This window comes from Mercenaria mercenaria, chromosome 5 (assembly GCF_021730395.1).
Source record: "Mercenaria mercenaria strain notata chromosome 5, MADL_Memer_1, whole genome shotgun sequence".
NCBI classification, from domain to species: Eukaryota; Metazoa; Mollusca; class Bivalvia; order Venerida; family Veneridae; genus Mercenaria; species Mercenaria mercenaria.
In genome coordinates, this window is record NC_069365.1 from 57376826 (window position 1) to 57402626 (window position 25801).

The window sequence follows — 25801 nt, forward strand, 5'->3', positions numbered from 1 at the left end:
AGTAATAACGTTTGATGGGCAGATTTTTTATTGGCAGAAATATTCACATGTTTTCCTGATTTCACAAATAGTCATAAAAAAACTATTGTGGCAATACTTTACAACTTTCTGTTCCCTATTTGTGGCAGTACGTTACAACTTTCTGTTCCCTATTTGTGGCAGTACGTTACAACTTTCTGTTCCCTATTTGTGGCAGTACGTTACAACTTTCTGTTTCTTATTTCGAGGCAATACTTTACAACAACTCTCTGTATCCTATAATTTAGTGAAAGTAAAAGTACATCATGGATTTGCTTCTTGAAATAAACAGTCTGAATGTCAAGGAGTGGGTTCTCTGTTATCACAACATGACGCTGTTTATTGTCTTGCTTCTCATAATTTCTTGCTGTTAATATTCATCTTAGGCTTTAAACTGTAAAAGTGTCAATACTTTCCCGCTTATATGGAATTAATATGATATTACATTGTAGCTGAACTGAAATAAAAAGATGAAGATTTTCAAGTATAGATCGAGTCTACTTTAACCCAAGAGCCAGCAGAATCTCTACCAATGTTTTGCGCAATCTTGATTGTAATTACTATAAGATGCGCATGCGATGTACGTAAATGTAACAAATCAAATTGTCTTAAAAATCCAGATTATAAAGAATGAACTTAATATTATTTCAAATGCTTTATGGTCCAATATGTGCATTTAATCATACTGATGTGAAAAAGACTTAAATTTCATAATAAGCAAACGTTTTTCGTGACAGCGTAGTTAAGTTCACTGACCCAATGACTCACGAATCGCTTGCCCCATACCGAAACCTCGCATGGGTGTGGACTTGCTGCAACATTAAAAGCTGGAAAGCCGCCATATGACCAATGTTTTCGGTGTGATGTTGAATCGAAGAAAAACACAAAGCATAATGTGAAATAACCAGTCGGTATTGTGAGGTCAGAAAATATAATATCAGCCGATTCTTGTTTTCATACACCCCACCCACAAGAGTTTTTTTTTTCATTTCCCCACCCACCTAAAAAATACGAACATTTTTTTTCTTACACATAAATAAATTCGTTTCCTGTTAAGCTATTTTACGATGGTTGGAAATTAATCATTTTCCTATGAACAGAAAGAGCCTATATTTCTTAAACACATACATACATTTGTCATAGTTAGTTTTTGCAAGAAAGAAATTAATTTAAAGCAAAACAATCATATAAATAAATGTTCTCGTAATTGCGCTATGTTTAATTGGTTGTGAGGGTAGTCATTGAAAAAGGACAGGTACTTTATGTTAAGTTTGATTATCTAAAAACAAGCTCTTTAATGAAACTATATATACAACCATTGCTTCCATTTCTCTCAAAATGGCAAATATCTAGATGTCAAAACGCTTGACAGTAACAGCCGATTATTAAAATACTTTTTTTTTTCAGCCATACATGTAAACAACGTGTACTATGTTTAACCTAATACATGGTACTATTAATACACATAAATTTGTTAATTTTATGTTTACATAAACTATATGTAGCATTTGTTTATGATTTCAAATATGAACTTTGGGTCTAGTATACCTTTAAGATAATAAACTACGATTATTTCATTTCAAACTTAATCACTTCAATGGTGTTCGAGATATATATAACTACTTTCTGTAAGAATGATTTAACATCAGTAAAGAGCGTCAAGAGGACATGTTACAGACATTAAAAGTTATTGCATCGGACACAAACTTGATTTTCGTGTAACTATATAAGTTTAACTTCTGCAGATGTTTTGTCTATTGATTACACATTAATCAAAGTCAATATTTGCATGTGCTGTACTTTGCTGATCATTTGTCTTGGCTAGATATAAAAGATGAAAGTCTATCTTTGCACTTTGTTGGCATAAATACGACTGCATAGTCCAGTAGTTTGTCGTCCTACAGACATTTATCATAGTATCTTTGCCAGTACGGCCTTTAAAAAGAACTTAATTCAACTGTTTTGGTAGTGTCAGCTTGCTGTCATTGTGCAACAGCAAAAGGATGGGACTTGCATTCAATTATTTTGACAATATCTTTACTAAGAGGACTTTGTCACGTTTCAACTGTTTTAAGAACTAATGACATCGGTACAGCGCTATACATGCACATTAAAGAGAATCACGGATAAACTGGGTAAATTGAATAAATTTCGATTACATTATCACATTTTTTGTTGCTTATTTTCATAAATATGAGAAACGGAAAAGTATTTGACAACCAGAATGGTCATACTTTGTATTCGTATTTTGCAACAAAAATTATCTACATCGCGTACATCTGATTTGACAAACTTAAAATAGGAACGTACCAGTTTGTGCGGTTGTTTTCCCTGTATTCATTCTCTTCTCACTGGTGTGCTTTCGAGTTAATTATTCATGGATTATTCATGTTAGAAAGCCAGCTGACTTACGGAAGGTTCTACCCAGGTGCCCGCTCGTGATGAAATAATGCAAGGAGGGCCACCTGGGGTAAGTATGACATTACTAGTAAATCCATCAACAAAAACTTTTTAATTTCTGTAATATGAAATTTATTTCTATGATAAAACTACAAAACATAACGAAGATAGTTTTTTTACCTTGCAACAACCACTAGAGATCACTGCCACAAAATATCATCGCATGAGCTGTAAACAATTTATTCTATTTTATTTTGATAAATTTGACACAGATCATAAACATGCTCGTCTGATTGAAGCGACGATAGAAATTATATTGGATGCTTTACACATGAATATGCATGTCGCTATAAAGTATTTGTCTTTTTTGAAATAACTGAAATTAAATTTATTGACGCTGATATGCAATTAGACTTTGCATATCGAACTGCCCTTTCGGTTTGGGACTTAAAAATGAAAGAACAGATCATAAGGACTGACTGGTAGGATCAAATGAAACAACGTTCTTAACTATGCACCCACTGTCACAATATCTGCATAATACGTTGATCAGATAATTATTGATCATGTAATACTAACTGTGTATCAAAGAAGAGTAAGGCGGAAAATATTTAGTTTGCTTTCATGGTCAACACAAAGTAACTATTCTGCGATATATATATCACTCAACAAAGGGAGCTGGTATCTGAAATAAGATACATGTCAGATACACGTGTCAATACACACAAGCACGAGATGGCACTTAATGGTAGACCACATAAGTTAACTTGCATAAGGCAGTGCAGAGCATTTTAGCACATTCGACAAATTACATCTTCTTCGACCGACAGCCGTTTCCTAGGTTGCACATGCACTTGAGAAGCTATTGGCATGAGACTGGTGCTTGGGAAATGGTTCCAATTTATCAAAGATACCTCTGGTCAGCCTCATTTATCTTGACTTGGAACCTTAGGAAAGGGATAGAATACCTGACCCCATATGTGCCAGACCTGATAGCCAACATTTTTAATATATTCAAGACGTGTAGCGGACGATGCAGGAATGCATGCTATAGACCTACTTTTTGCGTGAACAGATGCTTGTGAGCCTCGTTGACAAAAGCTACTTGACAGGTTTTGTTGTAAAGAAAAGTATCGAAAGACTCTATCGTAGGCATTTGATCTAAGTTAGGCTAAACCTTTAAGGTAAAAAAACAAGAACTGAGAATGATGCTGTGAAATCAAAGTTTCCAAAACAGATTTGTTTTGCCTCGTGTAAAAAAATCCATGTCTTGTCACAACCTGTGAAGGCAAAGCCTCACTAAAAGCTTTTAGAAAACCAAAAATAGTGACTTCATATCTAAAAGTGACAGATAAAAACAGAAACTTAGGGAAATTGTATTCTATCCGTTACTGCCACAAATACCTTGACAACAAATGCATATTGCATTTATACAATCAGACAACAAGCAGTCACTTGATGTGCGTCAAAGGTCCTGCCAACATGACAAGCTTGAAGTCTGTTTGTCTGTAGATTCATGTACAATATTGTGCTAAATCGGAAATTGTCAAATGAAAGAGTCAACATCTCAAAAACAGAACAAAATTGTATACGTGGGGTGTTCAATAAATACCGGGAAAATTGCTCTCATTTCTTCACATTTCACCAAAAATCGATGGATGTTATAACATGTAGAAAGCAGAATTTAATTGATATGTCAAAATAATATTTTCTTCAAACAAATAATAATTGCTAGTCACCATGGATCTCCTATACCGTATTCGCCAAAACATTACTTGCCACTTACTTGTTCTTACATCGGGTGAATATTTATATGAAATGCAAGTGTTATTCCAAAAAGGTCAAATTATAAATGTAGCATGTTGTCTGTCATTGCCAGATAAACAGTGTTGAATAGAGGTCTGCAATACAATTTTTCTTGTTATGAATCAAGAAAAGAGACAAAAGCTTTAACGCATAAGGTTTTTAGTAGGGACAGCAACTTAAAGAAAACAATATTTTATCAGTGGCATGGGAGGTACAAAAGTGGCTAGGAGAGTATCATAGACGGCTCACAATTCTGACGTCAGAAAACAACGAGGTTCGGTTATATTTTGAAAATTAAGACACTCCTTGATATGGATCGATGTATCACAGTTCAGTCCCATTTCATACGTACCACAAAAATAAAAGTAAATGTAAAGTGTTTGTTTATTATAGTATCACCCCTACTGAAAGGGCCAATCGACATACATTGAACAGCATTACTTCCAAATTAATTTTGTTAATGCCAGACACCAGGCAGGTAGGTAATTGGTAATCATTATATCCATAAGGCCACCGACTATTATTACATAACAGTTTCTACTTGTTTGTAGGAAGGTCGAGAAAATGCATTTAAAAGCTGGATTCACTCGTAATCACGAGTTGAACTGGTTAGTTTTGTTTGACAGGACAGCGTCATTCTTACATTGGACAAATTAATTGGTAGTGACACAGCCTTACAAATGGTAAATAAATAATGTCCATGGTCTGAAAACTGTAGTTTAAGTACTCACATTCAATATGACCTTATCTATCATATTCTTTTTAGCAAAGATGTCCAGAAATAGATATAAGAGCACTTTTCTTGGTAGAGCTGATGGATTCTGCTTCTAACTTAGTGACTGTACATTATATGTAAATGACATTAATATATTAAACTAAAACTATTGTTATGACAATTTGCTTTAATATGACAAAAACAGAATATTACAGGAACATACAAATGTAAATTTGATAAGGCTAATCAAACGGCAATGACTTCTTCCCAAAGAAATATTGTCTCAAAGAAGAATACAATATACAGAATGGCAACAGGAGATAATCTCGCGTAAGCTCGTGTCAGCGCTTTATCTTATTGAAGCGTTTGCCGACTTGATCAATCGTGATCAAGTCAAAAGACGCTTATCACAGTATTACACTGGCCATACGGCCGGCACCAAATAAACCGAATCGGGTCCAATTTTCAAACGACAACTGTTTATTTCTTAGAGTTCCAATCATAAATTCCTTCCTTCCCCGCGTAGAAAATACTAATAACATTAAAAACACCATTATCATTATAAACAAAAGATCTGATAGAAAGTTTTCACGACACAAAATTTTATCCTTCTGCTGTCTGTTTCCTACACCGGTAAAACGAGATCTCATTCAGTTTCCACGTGATGTTGGCGATATTTGCTCTATATGCCTTTCAATTTGCCGATCTTTTGATTTTTATAGCTCTTTGATTGTCTGACGGGGAACGTTCACATGTACGATGTAGCAGTCACATGCTCTGTCGCACTAACATAATTACCGATTTATATTTTTTCTACGTTTCATCAATCCTCTTAGTTTAAATATATTTAAATGAATACAGCAATGCTAACAAAATTCTGAGTCGCAAAAACTAATGACAAAGTGAAACACATGTCATGTATTCACTAATACACTCTATGTTACATATTTTGCCATTCGTAGGACTGTTGTTATTTTAAACATTCTTGATATGTCAGTTACCATTGTTTACTTAATTCTAGCTCACATAAATGCATTATGATTTTTCTTCTGTTTAATAGCAAATTTGTATTAAGGGGAGACAACTTTTTTCACTTGTGTGCGAAATAATGTATTTTTGATAATAAATATGTTTGAATTTATACATTAAAACAGGAGATTTTAACTAATTATAGTGATGACACTGTAAGTGTTTACCTCAGCATTATATATAGTATTAGGTATTTCTTATAAATATATTCGTATATACGTGTGGCGATCATCTTGGATTTTTCGGCCATATTGGATTTTTTGAGTGGGTCTCAAGCTCAATATTTTTTTTTGCCCTAAAGTACTTATGTACCAAATTTCGGGCTTTTCCCATTTTCTGAAGTATTTTGCACGATTTTACTGGACTACTAGCAACCAAACGTGCAAAGGTTTTGATAGTTTAGTAGATTATTGGTTTAAAGTTTGATTCATACAATTACATTATCTTTACAGAGACTGATTACGGCTAATCGATAGTTTTACCTAATTTGCATTTCATATTTAATAGTCTGCCAATATCTGAGGAAAATGTGACTTATGATGGCATTTTTTGTTAATACTCGGACATTATTATAAAAGTGTTCCTTAGGATCAAACATTAAATTTAAAAGGGGCTGTCGCCTTATGGGGTTCCTCATTACAGTATAATGGGGTCAAAGGTCAAATGAGTGCATTTACAGATAAACTATACCGTTGTTCACTCGTTTTATTTTCATATAAACATCTAAATTGGTTTAAATATTGTTTTTCAACGCTCTTTAGTATTTTGTAAATAAAACTGATGATAATATTAAAAAAAATATATATAATATATATATATATTATATAGAATAATATATATCTAGGAAAAATGGCATACGATGGCGAAGTGTGTTATAGTTGACATGTTTGCCAATCTATATATGTGGATCAACTGCGAAAATATTTTTGGTACTGTCGTATCCAAGGGTTATTTTAATGTAATTTCAAGGTCACAGACAAAAATGAACTTTTGAAAATTACTTCTAAGGTACTAAAGGAAGCAAAATAGTGCATTTATTAATAATAAACTCAACAACTTTTCTAACTCCACACCTGTTGTTTTTTCTTTTATCGCCAAATTTTGACAGATTTGAATGACGTTCTACGCAATGTTTAATGATTATTTTATTATAATAAAACATAACAAGAGCTGCCGGAGGACAGCAACGCTCGACTATTCAACAGCCTTGTCGCTTGAATGAAAGTCGAAAAAGGGGCATAATTTATTAAAAAAGTAAAATAGGGTTATGACCCCTGCATAGTGCTTATCAGCTCATGACAGTGGACAAGTGTATGAAGTCTCAATCCATTCCCATTAGTGGGTACTGAGATACCAGCTTACATACAAAAACTTAACCAAATATTTCTATGTTGAAAAAGGTGCATAATTTTGTAAAAAAGGCAAAATAAAGTTATAGGACCTGCTTTGTGCATGTCAGATCATGACAGTGAACAAGTGTGTGAAGTTTCAATCCATTCCCATTAGTGAGTACTGAGATACCAGCTTACATACAAAACCTTAACAAAGTCGGAAAAGGGGCATAATTTTGTAAAAGAGTAAAATAGAGTTATGGAACCTGTGCAATGTAAGTCAGTTTATCACAGTAAATAAGTGTGTGAAGTTTCAATCCATTCCCACAAGTGGTTACTGAAATACCAGCTTACATACAAAACCTTAACCAAAGCGGGACGCGGACGCGGACGCGGACGCCGACGCAGACGCAGACGATGACGCATGGGCGAGTCTAATAGCTCTACTATTCTATGAATAGTCGAGCTAAAAACGATCATAACCTAAATTATATTCATTTAACCGTAAGTGTAACAATAAGGTAACCCTTAAATTAAAAGTCACACAATTAGTAAATTCATCACAGCAGAAATTCAAAGTATCATATTCTGAATGTTCAACAATGTTTAGTTGAAATAGAAAATCCGTCAATATTTTCAATATGAACATGTTAATTTTATATCAGGTTTGTGATGTCATTAATGACACCAATTAATGACAAAATTGTTTAATACTGCAGATGGCAGTACTTTCCACATAGAGACCAGCACCAAGTTGCATCCATTCTGTGACGTTTTATTTTTAGTTTACCTTATTTGAACTGTCATATGGCTCAATGAATGTACGCACAGTTGATATCGCTGTTATGTTTATTTAACTGAACTGGTCATTAAACAATGTGTCCAATTTTCATTCAAATCTGTCAACATTTGGCAAAGATAAAAACAAAAGTCAGGTAGCAATAAAATTTGAATTTAAGCTTTGAACTGACTATCAAAAGATTATTTACATATTGTACACCTTTTGATAAATTTGTGCGAAAGAAAAAATATGGTTGGTTTTGAGGAGGAAGACTACAGCGAAAATGAATTACATATAAATATATAAAAATTCTCACATAAACAGTTAAAATCACTTTACTGTCATGAATACAACCAAGTATTTTAGCTCAATAAAGAGAGCGCAGTACTAAGGATCGCGGGGTTGTAAGTTTGATCCCCAGGAGAGGTGTATGTTCTCCATGATAATTTGATAATAGACATTGTAAGGAGTAATTTCGTCCTCTACTTCTGAATCATATGGAAAAGTTGGCAGTTACTTGCGGGGAAAAGGCTAATACTTGTAGAGACTCCAGAAACACTGATTAGGTTAATTGACCGCCGTTACATGACTGAGATACTGTTGAAAGTAGCATTTACATATATGGAATGCTTCTTCTTAAGCCCCTAAAGTAATAATTTCAATAATGGTGATAATTCATTATATGATATATATTTATGTTAATTTGTCCACGCGGTGATTGTGAAATGGGACCATTTTAGAGGAATAACTGAAATATAGGTCACAATATAGGTGTACACAGAACATGTACGGTAATAAACAAAACAGAACAGATCTGTACGAATTCAACTAGTCACTCTATACACCATGTCTTTGATTTGCTGTAATTTGTTTCCTTTTTTACTAACGGTCAGACATTTATCATCATATTTTATGTATTTGTAATTTAATAAAGTAGAACATTTCAAGAACTATCAACGAAGCTCTTAATGCGATATTTGCATTATTTTATTCTGAAAATTCAGCACGCTATTTCTTTTTCGAATCTTATAATTTTTGGCTTTGCTTCCACACTCTCACTTCCTGTTCAAAACAACAGTTGAAAACGAATCAGATCATAACAATTTACACTTCTGACACTTGGTTTCAGACAGGATGTCTTTGATTACATTGTGCAAAGAAAGCTAGTATCTTGACACTGAAACATTAGTCCTTCATATGTTTTACAAATTAAAATATAAAAATAAAGATATAAAAACATCAGAAAGGTTGCTTTAGATTTATTATTATAATAGTAACATTAAGGCACATTCAGTGAAATATTGAAAATATACCTTTCGATATCTTCATGATTACTAACAGATGATGGTTCAGCTAATCAAAATGATAAATTATGACGGTTCGATAGTAACTTAGAGATGTACAATGTGTAAAAATAACTTTCTTCATGATGAGAAGACTGAGCATGAAGAAGAGATTTGAAATTCAAAACGATGGATTTATAATAAACAAATACTGTCGATTGAATATGTCAGGGTAAGACGTCTATAGCTTGTGCTCACATTTGTTTCATTTTATAACATCAGATTCCTTTGTGATACATTGGTAAGTTTGCTCTACCCGGTTCTATCACCAACCAAATACTCAGAAATCTAAAGGCATTGTAACAGGCAAACAAACATGCTTACCCCTATATTCACGGTCATAAAGATAATACTAATAATATTCGATATACCTTCAAATTCACTGACAATAATTATTAAGCCTTTTTAAGTGTGACATTGATAGAACCAACATAAACAAACACTGGTAGTTACAAAATTGTAAATATTGAAAACACTTGAAGAGCGGTTACCAGTCCTTTTAATAGCCTAATGTTAATGTGCAAATAAAAATTTTTAGCCGATTCAAAAATATGATGAGTACCATTTTCATGCTAATGAAATGAAAATAGAAACAACATAACATTTGCGGTTATCTAATATCTATATTCAAACTTTGATATCGCTTACTTTTTGTACATAGATGGTATTTCTAAACGCCCACGCATTCCTGAAATTACTACAGCACATGCGTAAATCACTGGAATAGATTTTTAATTGACAGCATAGACCATTTTAGGTAATGCTTGAGAGAATTTGCACATATCATACTTACTATCTCACAAACAGACTTAATCAAACTGAGTTTGCTATTTTATGTCCTTGAGTTCTATGCTTCCGAAAGATACTTTAGATCTGTCAATAGTTATTACAGTCAAACTATGTTCGCTAGTGCTCGACGGGACAAGCAGAATGTGTTCGAGATATCAGCAGTACAAACCAACGTGAAGTACACATTATATAGACCTGACAATGAGTTCGAGCCAAGAGTAGTACGCGAATGATCCTAATTCGAGCAAACGAAGTTTAACTGTACCAGTCTTATAATACGCGCCATAGAATTTTTCTACCTGTACTGTTCATACAGACAATCATACAGGCAATCAAATAGCCTTTTTAAAAAGTGTTAGCCTGAAAATGGAAGTTTTAGAATATCAAACGTGGAAAAGATAGCTTTTATAAATGAACAAAATATTAGAGCGTACGAAAAATTAAACTCATTCTATGGAACAAACTCTAGTCGTTTTGAATTTTGCCAGTCTCAAATGCAATAAATCTACACGAAGTAATTTATTTACTTCACAAATTCATAATTATCACCGAAAAATTACAAGTTATTATTAAAAGGTAGCAAAAATGGCGAAAACCTGACGTTTATAACAAAAATGCACTTATTGACCTTTGACCTTGTGCTGTGACCTTACTATGACCCTTAGAAGGCAACAGCCCCCCTGAAACTTTTCCAGTTTTTATAAAGTTAACAATGAACATGGCTGTCGGGCATTAACAAAAAATGCCATCAAAGGCAATTTCTAGGCCACTTTTCTGGATATATAGGCAGACTATAAAGAAAAACAGATTATTGTCTATGTCATGAACATAAATCAGAAATGTTCCGATATTCTCATTATCTGGTACACAGAAAACATATCTTCAAAACGTTCCTTCACTTTTGTATAATATCAACTTTTTGAAATATAAGTATGATTTATTACTAATTTTTCACCAAGAAAACTCATTATAATCAATAATATTGTCTCTTATATTGTTTATAAATGAAGACAAATAGTCATACGAGAATTTTGCAAACACCTTCATATATTAAATAAACTATAGCGTCTCTGGTCCCAATCAGTCAAAAGACTAAACTGGTAGAATTATGTAGGTACTTTGCTGGCTAATCAATAACTCTAATCAAGAACTCTAGAGTGACAGAATAACATAAACAGTGTTTTTCTGTGGGATGTATCATGGATGTTCTTCGGAGCGTTTAGGTGGGGATAGACCCAATCATCCGGGACGGTTTGCATGCTGTAATGCATTTCACAGGCATCATGCTGGTTAATTCCTGTCTGTTCAAAATGTAACATATATTCTGTTCTATTCTGCTCTAACCTGTGTCTTTGATAGGTCAATTAATGTTTTTACGCTATTGTATTTTGTTTCATGTTTTGATCTGCGTACCTTTACTTTAAAACGCTATGTATCTCATTACCGTAATGTAATTTTAACTTCATTCAATACCATTTTTATTGAACATTATATAGATGCTTTCGTGTAAAGCACTTTTGAACGTATATTTATATGAAAAGTATGCTATATAATGTGGTATATAATAAAAATAATAATAATAATAATAATAAACTGTCACTCCTGATTTGCTACACATGATAACAGAGATTTGAGTATGTATGCAAATGTTGAACCAGTGCGAAATATCGTGTAAATATCGCTGGTTTCGAAATATTTGCCACTCACGACTGAGTTCGAAATTATTTGTTAATGATCAGTTTGTTTTATTTTGATAAGTCTAATCTATATTTATATCATACCAATCAAAGGTTGTACAGCTTTTGTTTGAGTATGTTATGAAATCAATTTCTATGAATATGTTCTTGTACTGTATCATCGTATAACTTGACAACATCTGTAATGTCATGGCATATATTATATAGTTAATTAATAAATTAAATTAATATGCCGTAATATTATCATAATAACGTCATAGTATTCGGCATATGAGGTCTTTTGTGACAACATTTTTAACCTCACTTTTAAAGAGCAGATGTGCAAAAAACAATTGTTGGCCTTGCATCGAGCAATATGCACTAAAGCGTCTTCTTGTTTTCGCGGTATAATTATATATATCCTTCCTAAAGATAAGCAGTATCTCAATTGTTGAACTACTGTGCATTTCTCGATATAAAGCATCTAACCTATAAATATCAAAGTAGTATTGCAAACCACAGATAATTTTTAACCGTACATGTATACAAATACAGTACATTGACATTGTTTTGTTGGTTCCGTATACTTATATTAATGAATTATCTCTCTTTTTCTGCTTCCCTTTCGACTTATCATTATCAGGAATAGTCAAGAAAACAACTAACCGAGGATTAGATATAATCAAAACGCCTTTAGGGCATTGCAAACATATTAATTATTATCTTTCTTGACATTTTATTTATTTGTGATATAGGGACCGGGATAAAGAAACCACAGAGGATTGGTATTTATTGTTATATCTGTTTACATATCAAATGAACAAACTCAATTAAGAAACTATCTGTCTTTGTTTTATTTTGATACAATTCTGTTTTAAGTTGTATTTACAAGGTATGTTTCTGTTTTTGTCTGTTAACGTATCTCAGTCTGTAAATACAGTTATGACCACACATGATAGACTGAAATACAAAGTATATTTCTTTTCATGGCTCAGCACAGCAATGTAAATAAATGGTTATTTTATATCAAATAGAGGATAATCGTTTGTTTTTGTGTAAGATGTACAGATAGTACCTAATGTTTTTCAAATCATATGTTTGAAGTTAAGATGCTTTGAAATGCAGGAAAATGTCCATATATTTTTCAAAAATAGATATACTGACAATATTTTAACCAGAAGCGTAAAGTTATGGGCATTTAATATTTTCATATAAAAGAATTTTTTATGATAAAGGAAATGTGACTTTTCTTGAACATGCAGAGTAGAAACATCAAAAGGACAATATATATTGGATTATTCTATTTGGGTGTATTTCGTTTAACATTCAGCAGTAATCTGGATTGGTAAAATTAATAGTAATCCATGATACTGTTCGCTAAAATATAAAACATCTGGAACAGTCTGATAATCTGGAAAAAGTACAAGCTGTAATCAGAATGCAAATGTTCAACCTCTAACCGGGACTCGAACTCAGGACGACTCACACTCTACCACTTCGCTATAACAGCAGCATCAGCTAGACAGTTTAAGTGCACCCCTACTCTCTATCCGACTACATAACGTGAACTGGAACAATTTTGTGACAATAACATGTTCCGAGTACTCCGGATTGTCGGCTTATTGGCTTTAATTGTTACCTAACGGCAATTTTCGTGTAAAGAAAAATATAATCTACTTTTGCTAACAATTTTAATCAGTCAAAACTGCCCAAATTTCTCTGACGTTCTTTTAAGAGTATTAACTTACTAGCTGGTAGTACCAGTGAAATAAAACTTACACCGAATATTTTATATTTGCCATTTAGCAGCAGGCGAACGGCAAAGACAGCGAGCTTTGTCCAAATTGAAGCAACAGTTTTACAAGTTTCGAAAGGATTTCAATCAATAGGAAATTACAGTTACAAATTATATACCTTTCTGCACTACACGAAGTCATTAGCATGCATTCACTGTCAATCAGTATTATGACTAAGATCAACTATTTTTCATTCATACCAATGATTCATAGACAGAGTTTACTTGTAACCGGTGCACTTGTAATAACCACTGTATTTTGCAAAAATCAAAGTACGCGAATGACTCTTGTACGGTCTCTATAAGATGTAATTCTATTTCGTCGAGTGGCCTCTCACGAGTGGCAAAGCATGCGGCCTCGATGACTTGCTTTGTCAATTAAAGAACTTGATGAGGTTGAATTTTGCATTATTTTCTTTAACAACTTTAAGTCCTTATTCTACGAAAAACCATCGAACATAACGCAGTTTCCATCATTGGAATTTTTCTGCTCTTTTGGTTTATGAACAATGAGCTTTTAAATTTCTTTTCCTACTTTCCTTAGAATTCTTGTAAAGTGCTAAACACATGTTTGTACTTTATCGAAGTAGAACATGAATTTGCAAATAACAGCACGCTCACTTTATTCTAGCACCAAATGTCAGAAAAATATTAATGTCTGTCAAATTTGAATTATTTATTACCTTCGTTACAACATTTACTATTTCTTGTTTGATTTAATGTGCATTCATGCAGTGACGTAGACATTTTAAGTGTAGGCATATGAAATGAAAGCAATTTCCAGTGTTTTGGTACCGCTGTAGTTGTATTTTTATGTTCATGCCATATCTGTCCATACAGACTGTCTGTACAATCTGTTTTTGCAACTACCGGTTTGTGTTCTATTGTTTATTTTCTGAATCCAAGGCTGATCGAATGAAAATAATACGTCTTCTTTTGTACTGTTCTGTCATAAAGACGATTAATATCTTAACTGACACAAAAAAATCGTGCTTAACTTATGCTTCTACGGAATTCTATTAGGGACATCGTGTCCTCGCCCGTCGCCTTTCACAAAATTTGAATCTAGAAATTTAGTAGTGTATACTTTCATTTTTTAAATAAAGATGAGAGAATGTACCGAGCAAATCTCGCGTTTTTTTTCTAGTGCATCGGCGAGAACGCGATGTCCCTCCCTTCCGTATGCTTCACTCATAAAAATTTAATAATCGTGCATAATTTCCGCTTCTCATAAAACTGGTGCCATGTAATGTTAATGACCTAGGTTTTACTTTTCGAGGCAAGCGTGATAATTAACGTTGAGCTAACTAATAGCAATTGGGCAGCCGGAAGCAGCAGAAAAAGTAATTGATATGTTTCGACAAGTGCGAATTTTAAACATTTGCTTAAGACCTGGATTTGTTTACATCTATATGCGTCATAGGATGTCGGGGCTACACAGATTAAAAACCTTCTTTTAATATGTGCTAAAAAGGGATATGAAGTTATACAACATATATTTTTGGATTATGGAATGGCTGATGATATATTGGCTACACATGGCAAGTTGCGTGAAAGGAGAAAATAAATGTAAGCGTCATTCTGGGATGAAAAGCAGCCAATTATTTGACACGCAGACTATTTATGAACAAAATCAATATTGTTTCAATACTTTGTTTAAAATAATGTCTGCTAAATCATAAACACCACGCAAGATAGGGACAAAAATAGAAAGCAAAACACATTTCGTACTGCTGATATCATCCGTACATTTGATTGCATTACGGTCACATACGGCTCAACACGAAAACTCCTTTAAATTAATACATGACTTCTTATATAAATCACTGGTTCATAGTTTGTTCTATTGACCAGTCTGTAGTCAACGCTTAATTTTGCTGGCCTTAAGGTAGTTCTGCACGTTCGGATATTTTTTTTTCTACAATTTAGAATTTCATTAAACCCTGATTTTTCAAAACTTCAGAATATACTTAGAAAATTCGGCAAATTAAAAAGCGTGTGCTTGATTGTTTGCTAGAACAATATGTGAAATTTTGAAGTTTTCATAATGGGAGTCTATGGGAAAATCACATTTTTGATACCATTTTCGCGAATACATTTTTTTCTACTATGTAGATTTTAATGAAACTTCTTACAGTTGTAAACATACGGCCTATAATGTGGTGAAATAAAATGTGTAGGTCCGTGTGATTGTTTTCGAGATATTTGCCAATGATTAAAGTGATCTGCTAATTTCGAGCTGATTTTCAGACATATAATATCATATTTTGACTTTAGAAAGATAGTAATGGTGCCGTTGTAATAAATTTACTCATCTGTTGCCATTAAACCATTGCCGAAAGCCGAATCCAGGTTTTATTTTACTACATTTTTAAGTAAAAACTTGAAGAAAAATATTAAAATGGATGTCATGTAATAAACACCTATTTAATGGCTTGCCGATCTTAAAATGTTAAACATTTCGGTCCTTGATCCCCCGGCCCTCGGGCAATAGAGTTGACTATTGACCAGCAATCCATTTTAATACATAAATCGTTTTCATATTTTAGAACAGTACACTAATAACATAAAGAAAATGTTGTGGTTTTTTGTTTATAATTGTTACTGAATGGAGCAGACTATGGCTTCTCAGCAGATAACAATAAAAATGGTTAAGTTACCAGTTTACATCAAATATAAAACTCCCTTCGACAATAAGGTTTTCAGATGCGTATATTCAGGGAAGGCTGAAAATATTCTATTAGTAGAAGACAGACGGTCAGTTGAAACAACTTTTCAAATCGTTTGACACGTTGAAAAAGTCACAAAAGAAAGATTCTATTATGACTGAGATTAAACAAGTCATCTATATTTTAACTAAAGGTTAGAGTGACACCAGGTTTCAGATCAAAGAATCTCTTGTACGTTTCGAGTAAATTTCATTGCGTAGAAGATATGTTGTTGTACACATCGTTTACATCAGTATACTAGTACATTGTTTAATAATGGTTATATCAACGAATATTATTCTAGATTGACGTATAAGAATCGGAAAATCACTGAGACAACTTTTCATAACAAGTATTTTTGTTCTAATGTGGTCGTAACATTAAGTAAAATAACGCGAATACTGCGTTGGTTCGAGTGAGGCATTTTGCAATTTACTATCTGAACCTACATCTGATAACAGAAAAAGAGACAGACTTGGCATAAATATAAGTAGAATATCGCAATACCTTATCAACCTGAAAATTATTTATACTATGTGGGGTTGTATCAAGTGGTAAAGAAGAAGACGGAATCAACTCTGAGCCTGCTTTAGATGGATAAATCGTCATACATATTATTTAATAATGTTAAACTTGATTTGAATTGAATTTCAGTATCTGACATATTGAAAATGTTATGAGTTTACCTATAGTTCTAACGTTGTTTAACCATGTGCCTACTTGAACATTTATCGATCATGAGACTTCACAAAACTTTCAGATTTCATCAGATAATCTTTATGCTCATAGATACCTCTTTACGTTAACACCATCCATGTTCACCCTATATTTTTCCATTGAAACTTATGACTTTCATTTTGTAAGGACAGCTAAAAGAAAGGCGCCAAAGTAGCGACAACGCTAATTAGTGATAACGGGTCGCTACTTTTGACACTGCGAAAAAAGGGTCAATATACGGGAGTGTACGGTCCCGTATATTTCGAAAATACGGGAGTATACGGGATGTATATTACAAATATACGGACCTTATATACGATCCCGTATTCGGAACATCTCGTATACGGGAAGTCCGTATATTTGTCATGCATATACGGGATCCCGTATACGCCGAATATACATAAATGTATATTTCCCGTATATATGCAATATACGAACTTTAAAAAAAAAATCCCTAGAAATGGTGTTTATTTGTGTCCTGCTTTAACATAAGTTTCATTTTCATGTATTCGACGGGTCTTGAGACTTTTTCTCGTATACTTTCCGTATTTAAAATATACGGACACGTATACGAGCCTGTATATTCCGAATATACGTAGTATACGGATCCCGTATTTTTGTCATATACGGACTGTGATTGCATCTAATATACGGGCATATACGGACTTGTATTTTCTAATATACGGGCTTCGGATTTTTTCCGTATACGCATGATATACGTAGTATACGGATCCCGTATTTTTGTCATATACAGATTTGTGATTGCATCTAATATACGGGGCATATACGGACTTGTATTTTCTAATATACGGGCTTCGGTTTTTTTCCGTATACGCATGATATACTAAGTATACGGATCCCGTACTTTTGTCATATACGGGGCATATACGAAACTGTACTTTTTGATATACGGGCTACGGACTAGTCCCGTATATGCATGGTATACGCAATATATGGATCCCGTACTTGTGTCATATACGGAATGTATTGGCATCTGATATACGGGGATATACGAACCTGTAGTTTTTGATATACGGGCCAGGTTTTTCCCGGTTTATGCAAGATATGCAGAGTATACAGATTCCATATTTGTGTCACTTTTTAGACTGAATTTCATGGGTTTTCGTATTCGGGGAATTCACGGACCAGTATTTCTAAAAGATTACATTTACCAGACTTTTCCCGTATATGCATGTGTAGTATACAAATCCGTATTTTCCTTTATGTGAACTGATTTGTATATGGCACACACTGAAAGATGACAAAATGAATGTCGGTGATATCTACAGCAGAATAGGGTATGTTAGAAAAAAGCAAGACAAAGACAGGGTATGAGAAAAAATCATATTGTTATTAATTGGAGACATGTCAGATTAAACTAACTTTTTATTCAACTTAAATACTTTTTAAATCAGTTTTCAAACGCTTATGAATCATTTTCATTTCTTGTCCAAATGAAATAAGCAGAATTAAAATGTGAGTAATCAATAACATCAAGAATTTCTTAATATTATTATGTTCATTTCTAATTGATTTCTAAAAACTAGAAATTCGCACATTTAATTCTGCGCGGTTGACTCAACAAATCATTTGAGTATCACTTCTTTTACTATTGTCTGTACATGTTTTCGTTATTCCCATGAATGCTGATTACCGCTATGGGCTTTTCGATTTGCCGTCTTCTAAAAAGAGCAGTAACCCCTCCTAATGTCCGAAGATGTACTTTAAAAAGACGCATGTTGGTTCTGTTTTGGGAAAACACGATATGTATTATGTAAGCAGGTTACAAATGAGAACCCACATGGAAATATTCAGTTTCCTGATCTCAGTAAGTATAAGCTTTTATTGTTGTTACGAATGTCACTGAGAACGAATGGCTTATCCGGCTGTCTGTCTGCATCTGTTTATCAAACTAGTAGAAACTTCACACATAAGTATATTCTCTATATCGTGTAAATAAATAGTCGTCCCGTTTTTGATTCCAGTAAACAACTCTTGTGTCAACCGGGAATAAAAAAAAAAATGCACGCATTAAAAGTTATAAAAAATGGACTCTTGCAATTCATAGATACTGATAATTATATCTATTAAATGATGAGAAAATTAGGGACGAATAAAATGACATGGGGGATGACGACATCATTAAGTGTCAGAACGCCCATACTCATTTCGTCGCGAAAAGAAATTAGATATCATTAACGTGCCTGTTGATATTTAATACAAGTTATCTATGTAGTGTTTTATTTGCATTTTATGGTTATATTACGTAAAATCTATCTCCCAAATTATATTTAATATAAAATGCATGGTGTTCATAGTGCCGTCACATGTTGTCCTGTCAATCTCTACCTCATTTTGATGGATTGTCTTCAAACTGACATACAGTAAAAAACATAGATACGGAGAGACTTTTTTCAAGAGAGATTTTACCTGTCACAAAACTTCAAAAGCACTAAGTGCGGTAATGGGATCTAAATAACACTTCCCCATTTTATTCCTACCAAAATGTCAAAACTACAGCCACGGTATAATTTAAACCAACGCTAGTGTTAACGAATATGCTAAATTAGTGTTCCTTAACCTGTCCGCCATTACGCAATCCTCCGTGTTAGAACTTATTCAAAACGCAACAATAAATCTTTTGTACAGTTTGGATAAAATATATCAGGTGACATAACAACATTCTCGATACCAGAGGTCTACCGTGGTTCCCCGGGATTTGACGAACATCGACTGATGAGAATGCATAACAGTCGCGTTGTTAAGCTTTTTTTTTAATTTAATATTTCAAACATTTTTAAACTTGTGACTGAACAAGTTCTGAACGGTATATTTGCCTCTAAACGTTTTAATATTTGGTTAAACAATCTGAAGAGTTTCCAGAATTTCTAATCTCGCGGTCAGTATAATATTCTTAGACAAGTAAAATATTCATCATAAACGTCCCATCTCTTTATCATGTTCAAATAAATATAATGCATCTGTAAATCTGGATTTAAAATTATCCAAATCTCATAGATTAACCTAACTAAAATATAATAAATAATATTAGGGTATCAATATAATTTACATTATTTCATATTAGAGTTGCCGAATATTCGATAATAATTATGTAACAGTGTATACATGTCTAATCTGTGGTAAAATGAAAGAAATGGTACTAGTTTGATTGAATGTTTGAAGATCGAATTTACAGACATACGCGATTTCATTCCTAATAAATGACCACTTTGTTTTCAGAATGATTGGTTTTGCACGAGCGCATGTCTATTCGTGCACGTGAACAGGCCTGGCTAGAGTAACAGAAAAACGGTAGACATGCAAAGATAGACCTTCCCGCGAGATGTTTATTGTTCTCAAAGTTTTTTTTTTTTTTCGAAATATATAGACCCCAGGCAAACAGGCTTTAATATTCCTTAATCAATATTCCTTAAATGCACAGGATATGCTTGACGATAAAATTCTACAAATAACATCTACGGAGTAAAATATTGAAAGGAGGTTCGATTAAAAAGCACAATTATCAGTTCATCAAGGATACCTTTTAAGCTGAAGTTGTCATATTATGAAACTTAAAGTAGGAATTTTCGTTTCTATAAACTATTAGAAAATGTCATATATAGAAAAAAAGATCATGGGTCGCGCCGGGAAACGAACCCTGACCGCAGCGGCAATAAAGAAGTTTTCCACTGTCGTTACCAATTATAACGCAAGGGAGGGTTTAGTGTTTAATGCGCGTTAAATATACAATTTTTATCGTAAAAATTAGTTAAAACATCTAATTCTCATGTGTTTCCGCAACATTATAGTCTGTCAGTATACGTAGTATAATTATACACCATTAATATCCATATATCTAAAAAAAACATAATGCCGTGCCATGAGAAAACCAACATAGTGGTTTGCGATTAGCATGGATCGAGCCCACCCCTGCGCATCCGTGCAGTCTGGTCAGGATCCATGCTGTTCGCTTTCAAACCCTATTGGAATTAGAAAAACTGTTAGCGAACAGCATGGAAGCTGAACAGACTGCGCGGATGCGCAGGTTGGTCTCAATCCATGCTGGTCGAAAACTAAGACTATGTTGGTTTTCTCATGGCACGGCTCAATTATTTTTTTTTCTGTTTTTGTCGGACGATCTGGAGGCCAGTGCCTTTTTTTAGTATTCGTTTAAACATTGCGTTATTTCTTAAATTTATTTTAACCCCAAGATTGCATACAGTTACACCAAAAATAAGATAATTTAATTGTGTCAAATGTTTAATCACCCTTTAAATTTCATTGTTGATTACAATATTGCCTGGGGATAAGAAATATCCGGTCAGTGTTGTTTCAAGATGGGTCATAAAAATATGTTAACCCACTTACTACAAGTGATAGGTACTTTAAATTTTATGGTTTTATGGTTAACCGTTAAGTACATCATTTTGCGCCCTGCTGAAAAAAAAAAGACGTTTGTGGTCATATTTGAAGATTTACAGCTGTAAAATGGAGTAAAACAGAGAACTGAAAAAATACCAGTCAATCGGAAATATCGTCAACTTTAATTTGTTAAAATGTCAAAATGGTCCGTTGAAAATCGATTTAAAATAACAGACTAAGCGAGCAATTACTTATTGTTTGTACATGTATGGTCCTGAAGTAAATGTTTGTTTTAGATGTATAATATGTAACGCTTTTTAATATGTTAGATACCATATTCATATTACTAAATATTACTTTTATTTGACAATAAATAAAGTATTATATACATATTCGACTTGTTCCGCATTTCACTTTAATATTAATTTAAACTTCATCAAGTACATCGTTAGTAAACCGTTTGCCTGTAAATGCATCAGATAAAAAATTATAATGCCCAAAAAGCTATTAGTTATCGATTCACCCTACCCCCACCCCGCTGTTACAACAACAACACTTGTACGGAAATCGACAAATTGGATTATTTGTTCTCCCGCTTTATCGCTTTTAAAGATGTTACTAAAAATTGGTAATGCAAAAGATCTATAGTATTTATTTTAGGTCACTATAAAATTCTTATAACTTTCAGATTAATAATCAAATTCTACATAATATAAATTTTTATTATTACCAGCCTTTTTTTATATAATTTGATCAGGTCGGCATGACGTCACATCCGGAGCAGTCGATTATGCAAATTACCTTGGAGGTGAAAGCAGGACCTCGCAATTCGTAGCGAATTAACTAGCGGTGTGGGTTGTAATGTTTTTATTTTCAAATAAAACAAATAAAGAGTCATCTTTTTTATTATATGCTTACCCAATGGTACAATCTATATATTTTTCAAAAAAAAAAGTAGGTATTTTTTTGTGATAATTGATTTTGTGGCATTTTAAAACGGTCTGGAAAAAGTGACAGATTATGTATTGTCAGCTCTTTGGCGCTACGGATCAGTTATGATTAGCTTATTCAACATTTTCTCTGTTTGCATTATATTACATATTAAAATAAACTAAATATCTGAGAACATAACATTTTTTTTATTCAACTTCTTTGCATAAAATCGTAGCAGTTGTTTATTTCATCTTTCAGAGAATCTTTCAAGTGTCTTGAAAAAGAGTTTTTGTTTGTTTGTTTTCTCAAGAAAGAACAGATAAAATAAATAAATCAATTTTCTGATTTTTTATGTCTTTTTAAAATAAGCTGATTTTCTAAATATTTTAATGCTCTGAAATAAAATATTTTATATTGTTGCCATTTCCTGAAATATACTTTGTGCGATATATTTCATTTAGTTCATGTAAAATGCTATAATTAAGTTTGAAAGTCATTTAAATAAAGTTAAAAACTTATTATATATGTAATCTTATTGCAGGCATTTTTTTATTTTATATTTATTTATTTTATTTATTTATTCTTTTTTTTTGAAGAAATGTCCTTCCAGCCAAAAATTAGTTTGGTGAATTGATTTTAAAATTTCAAATGAACTATATGTGTATTGATTAAGGTTTTTTTTGTATGTAGGAGCTCTATTAATCCCTTACTCAAATAACAATAATGTACATCTTCCAAATATCATAAGACCCTGAAGGCATACATCAAACGGATAAAACAGGAAATTACCATAAGGCCCCGAAGGGGTACATGAGAGGGATGAAACAAACAGGAAATCAATCTATTATTAGTGATAGTCATTAAGAACTGGTCAAAACTGATTATCATTAATAACCACATACTGATTGGTTTCCATAGTGATCTATAACTTATGACTTGAATGAATGCTTTAATTTTATTATATGTGGAAGCAGTCAATTGTGACAGTCTAACAATTAACAAAAACATATGGATTTTGAAAACTACAAGGTATGGCTAAAATTATTTTAGACAAAGCGTCCAAATTATCATTCACAGTTTTAAATAATTGACAATTTAATACAAAACAGAGATCAGCATTTTTCAGTATTTTCGTATTTAAGGAAGTCATCAGTTTATTGATACGTCCTGGCTTTTCGTTTAAAAAAAATACGCATCACAACCGCCTACATAGACTTACAAAGTCTGTAGAGATAAAATAATCTGTAATAGTATTAATTTCTTCATACTGACACTGATATTTTCGCAGAGAAAAACATTTTCTCTCTAGACAGAGACAAGAGATGTTGTAATTTTTTGCAGAAGTGTCATCTAGAAAAAAAGCGTTATTTTGTCAGATTACCGGTACCCATTTTCAAAAAATAAAAGATTGTAATTATTAACTTTATTAATGCTTTTCCGAGATTCCAGTTTTAATCGAATAAATGAACGTGCGTGCCACCTTATTCATTCTCGGCCACCTAGCTTCTACGAAATAAAACTTCTATCTGGAGTTGTTTTTGTCCTTTCAACTTTAATCTCGTTTAACCCCAATGGTATTCATCAAATGATTTTTGCACGATATTTTTTTTTTTTATTTCAAACACTTGCAACATCAACATTTGGTGACTGACATCCTTGTAGACTATCGGATGAAAGAATGAATGAAATAATAGTTAAATGATTAGTTGTGAAGAAATGATCAATCGAATGAATGAATGAATGAATGAATGAATGAACTATTTAACGGCTATTCTGAATTTCTTTTTAATATTAAGATTACAAAATTAAACTGACCTTTTTGACGCTTCTGAATTTGTTGAAGCAATAAAAAGCAACCCATGTTTCCGATTAATAGAAATATAATTCATGGTCTGGTTTGTCACAAAAAAAATTAAAAATTAAAACAAATAAATCAAATAAGTACTTACTCGTGACTTCCTTTCCCTCTGAAATATGCAATATACAGATTATCGCGTGCGGTCACTTGAGCCAGATGTTATCGCTTCGAGATATGAACGCGCGAAGCGTGACGAAGCGTGTTCCCAACTGATTGGATACCTAATATCTATGCATTAATTTGTTTGGCATTCATCGAATTTCTGATATTGTCAATTTGCGGGTAGAAAAATGTTAGAAATTGTCAGACTGGATTACCAGGCTTAGGGTACATGGGCTATCTATCTGATTTAGTTAATATGTGTACAATTATTATCAATTAATGTTGCAGTAAAACTGTTCGGCAGAAATTATATGTACAGTTTATTTTCGGGGAGACGGGTAAAAACAGTGCAAATGCTTATATCATTTGATTTAATGAAAGACACTCATTAATCTTTGCCAATATTTTTAGAGCGTTTTCGTTAATTTAAGCAATATTGTATTTTATTACAGTCAATCAGTGTCACGCCATCCACGTTACCACGGTTATCATTGCTTTAAGTAAAGTAATGTGATGTTAATCATTACCTGTTTTATCTTTATAAATTTTATTTTTTCTCTTCTTTAAGAGTCTTAAAGTATTTATTTTTTAGTACGCTTGTGACTGGTAATGTATCTTTCTTTTTGTCTAGAATATTTTAAATAATTGACTTTTTTTACAACGGGTGAATATGATAACTTTAATAAATGGACCATAAATATCACGGTGCGTTTGACAAATAAGTGGAAAGTTTGCAAATAAATTTAGGGAAAAGGTATGGCCAAAACTCGAACCCACTACCCTGATATTGGCAGCTAAACGCTTTGCCGCCCAGCTACCTGCACATGCGATTGTATAATATCAACTAAAAATTATATATATAATATTTGTATCGCTATTTATGTTTGGACATTGAAAATGAATTTATGGAAATATACGAAATATTTCACATGTGCTAGGTCAATACTAAAGGACCTACATCCACGAGAAATAAAATAGTCTGCCGCAGTGTATACTACAGTGGAATAGAGGGGACATAGGAAACATTTTATTTATCACGTGCACACGTGTTAGCACCACATTCGCACATGTTAGATACCACGTGCGAATGTCTTGATTAACACGTGCGCACGTAATAACTATCTTAACTTACACGTTCGCATGTGATAGCTATCACGCTTGCAGTTGTTAGCTGACACGTGCGAACGTGAAATATTACCAACGAAACTAATCGAGATATCAGCCTTTTTTCAAAAACAAGAAACACTTACTTCGTAAATTACAGCTAACTATGAATAACACTTCCTTATGAAAGACATCCATTTAGAAAAATTGCAGATCTTTCACGCTTTTTCATTGATCAGCTAACACGTGCGCACGTGTTAGTTATCACATGGGCACATGGTAGTATAACGTGCTGTCACTTGCGCACGTGATAGTTATCACCCGCGCACGTGTA